We start from the raw sequence: 3,589 nt of genomic DNA on the forward strand, positions 1-3,589 counted from the left end.
ACCAATATTTCCTTCTTTAAAAAATTTTGATCACAAAGTGGCTAGGACAAGGCATAGATGGGTAAGTACCTCTTCTCCCGGCTACATGTGGGTCTCCTGGTCGTGTGATCTCTAAGCAGTTTCTTTCTTCTGGTATCAGTGGATTGTTCCACCTTAGTATCTTACGCAGATCCTAGTCAGTTTCCAATCCTTTAGGCTGAATGTCCCAGTTTGTGGAAGGTACTATCAGTCATTCCTGGATGGGCTGGAACCCTAGATGATTGGAAGGTCATTGATGAGCAATATAGTAAATGTCCCAGGGCCCCTGGCCTGGACTCGGTGTTCCTTGGGGTCTTGTTGTTCAGTGTGTAGTCTGAGGGACAGCAGTATCACCCGAGAGCTTGGTAGAAATACAGTATCTCAGGCCCCACTCTGGACCTACTCCAGACCTACTAGGTCAGAATGGATTTTAACAAGATCTCCAGGTAATTGCTTTTCACATTAAAGTTCGAGAAGCAATGATCTAGGGCATTCAGTGGGACTCATTCAGTTCAGTTTCTTCTAGGGTATTTGGCCACCTCCTATTCACCCTGTGGGTGAAAGAGGGATTCCTTTCCTAGGGCTAAGGGGATGCCCAACACACAACGCCCAACACTGGGTAAATGAGACAACAGCAGTTTATTAGTCACATATATTCACAGCCCAGAGGCAGGGAGGATACCACACACCTCATGGGCCACGTAGGGGTTGTGCTCAGGAACAGAGTGAATAACAAGGGGCTATGGGAGATAAGATTTGTAGTATCAAGAAAGTGAGGCACCCCCTGTTTCCCACGGAAGGATGTGATTGGTTTGTTTGAATAACTCTGTGGGTTGGCCGGGAACTGAAACCTGCTCTCAGGGATATATGGGAACTGTACCTGGTCCATTTGACAAGGAGGAGGGTGGTTTGGCTTGGGGACCTGACCTGCAGCAGGGTGGGAGGGAAACTCGTGGTTAGGGTATTCAAGGACCCCATTTGCCCTCCTGATTCCCGCAGATATCAAGGTAGCATATAATATTGGACTTTAATTTTAGGCATTGTACCACAAGGGGAACTCATCTGATAAAAACACTTACTAATTTTACAATATGAAACTATGTGTGGAAACCACCAAGCATAGTGTCTGGACTATGGAAAATGCCCAATAAATCGATACCACTCTGTATCTCCTCTCTGCCTTTAGTCTGAGCCCTGCAGTAACTGTAACCTGGAATGATTCAGATTTTACCAACGTTACTTGAATGTCTGCCACATGCCAGGCACTACTAATGGCCCTCATATACATGATCTTATAATATTCATCCCAACGTTATGACTCAGTTTTTCTAATCCTTGTTTTAGGATAGACCAGGAAATTGAAGAGAATTTTGCCCAGTCTAAATGGACTGTGTTTATCATGTCTCATTGTGGCATTTATCAATGCAATCTGTGATCTGTTATAACAACACAATGAGAATCTAGCAATGCAATGGAACTTTCATAAATATACAGATGCCAGTTAAAATTTATGAGAAACCAGCAGTAAAAAAAGTTGAATTTATCTGGCTAGCTCAAAAATGTGAACAGTAGGGAAGATGGACGGGTATAAAATGTTTTGGATTGATTTGCTAATCTGATACAGATAAAGTCCGACAGTAACTAGAAGGTTACTTGAGAAACATGTAATTGAAAGAGATGGCAGCTATCCATTTTTTTTTTTAGATTTTCTAAGTTTTATCTGATTAATTTGGATCATCAGGAGCAATGAACCTGGACTGTATTTTTTTAGGCCCCAGAAGAAAGGCTTTCACTGCCTCATGGTTAGAGGTGGTGTAGCATAGTATTCAGGAGTGCAGACTAAATCCAGACTTCCTAAATTCAAATCTCAGATCCTCTGCTTTCTGGCTGTGGTAACTGGTGCTGGGGGTTTACCTTCTCTGTGCTTCATTTTCTATCTGCAAAACATAGAGAATAGCAGTTCTCTTCACAGAGTTGCTGTGAAGATGAAATGAGGTAACACACATAAAGCACTTAGAACAGTGCCTGGTAGAGTGAGCTCTAATGAAGCAGAGATTATTATTACTATAAATCACTGTTATGTCCTCGACTCCCACAAAGGGTCAATAAAATAAAGTGATCATGTGAAATTTATCCAAATAAATGGAGAATAGCCCAGGAACAGACCTCAATATATAAAAGAATTTCATTTATGGTAAAGGAGACTATTTCAATAAGTAAAGAAAGATTGGGTTATTCGATACATGGGTCAAAGAAATTGGATAACTTGGTCTCCTGTTACTTTGCCCTCCATCTGTTCTCCATCATATGATATTCCTGTTGATACTTTGAGTATTCATGATGACACTATATACTATCGATCACCAATGTACCATTTCCCCCAGGAAAAAAAAAAAAAAGGTTATTCATGTATTCATCAAATAAGTCAGAATCTCAATCAGAGTCCATTTTAAAAGCTCAGTTCTGGGGCCTCCCCTGGTACCAGTTATATAATCCCTTAGGTTGCTGGCAGGATGTAGATGGCATATCCAAACAGGGTAATGAAGAAGAGTTAAGGTAAGGGACTATTAACAAAAGTGTGGTGGAAACCAACAAGAACAGTGAAGAACCACAGGGCTATAACAAGACATTGAATACCATACCTAGGTCTGAAGAGAAGGAGCAATTATCAGAATGCAGTAAAACCTTTAGTTATTAGACAGCCACCTGAAAAGAGCTGTGGCCTTAGCAGGAGAACTTAGCCACTACCAACCTGAAGCCTGGCAGGGAGGAAGACATGGAAATAAATACTTTGTGTGTATCTCCTCTGACACCCTCTAAACTTCTGGAAGAATGGGGGCCTGGTTGATCCAGCAGACACATGTCAACCTTCAGGGGCACAGAGGAGGGTGGAGAGAAAAGACTGAGCCTGAAAGAGTAAACAGAGAATAAGAGAATATCCACTATACCCAGTAAGGAAGCAAATGTGTCAGTCCAAATAACTGGGGGGTGGGGGGGGGAGAAAGGGACATTGTCTTCTCACTTTCCTAACCACCAGAGGACATCGGCCTTAGATAGGACTAGATCCTTATCTGTTATACTAAGAGGAAGGGTTCTGTTTGTAGTCACTGTATAAATGGTGCCAGAATTTAAAAGACAAGGCCACATGACCTACCTCCCCTAGATTTACTCATATTATTATTAATCTTCAAGATGGCTTAGAGTCTATAACCCCTACCCATGTAATGTAAACCTTTGACTGGAATCTGAAATATGTAAGTAATAATGAACTATCAGTAAGAGAAATTAAGAAAACAATCCCATTTATAGTTGCATCAAAAAGAATAAAATACCTAGGAATAAATTTAACCAAAGAGGTAAAAGAACTGTACACTAACAACTATAAGACACTGATGAAAAATATTGAAGAAGACACAAATATACGGAAAGATATTCCATGCTCACAGATTGAAAGAATTAATATTATTAAGATGTCCATACTACTCAAAGTAATCTATAGATTCATTGTGATTTCTATGAAAACTCCAATGGCATCTTTCACAGAAATAGAACAATCCTAAAATTCACATGG

Source organism: Callorhinus ursinus, unplaced genomic scaffold (genome assembly GCF_003265705.2).
Source record: "Callorhinus ursinus isolate GAN/ISIS: 27379988/994484 unplaced genomic scaffold, GSC_fseal_2.0 scaffold4, whole genome shotgun sequence".
Classification (NCBI taxonomy): Eukaryota; Metazoa; Chordata; class Mammalia; order Carnivora; family Otariidae; genus Callorhinus; species Callorhinus ursinus.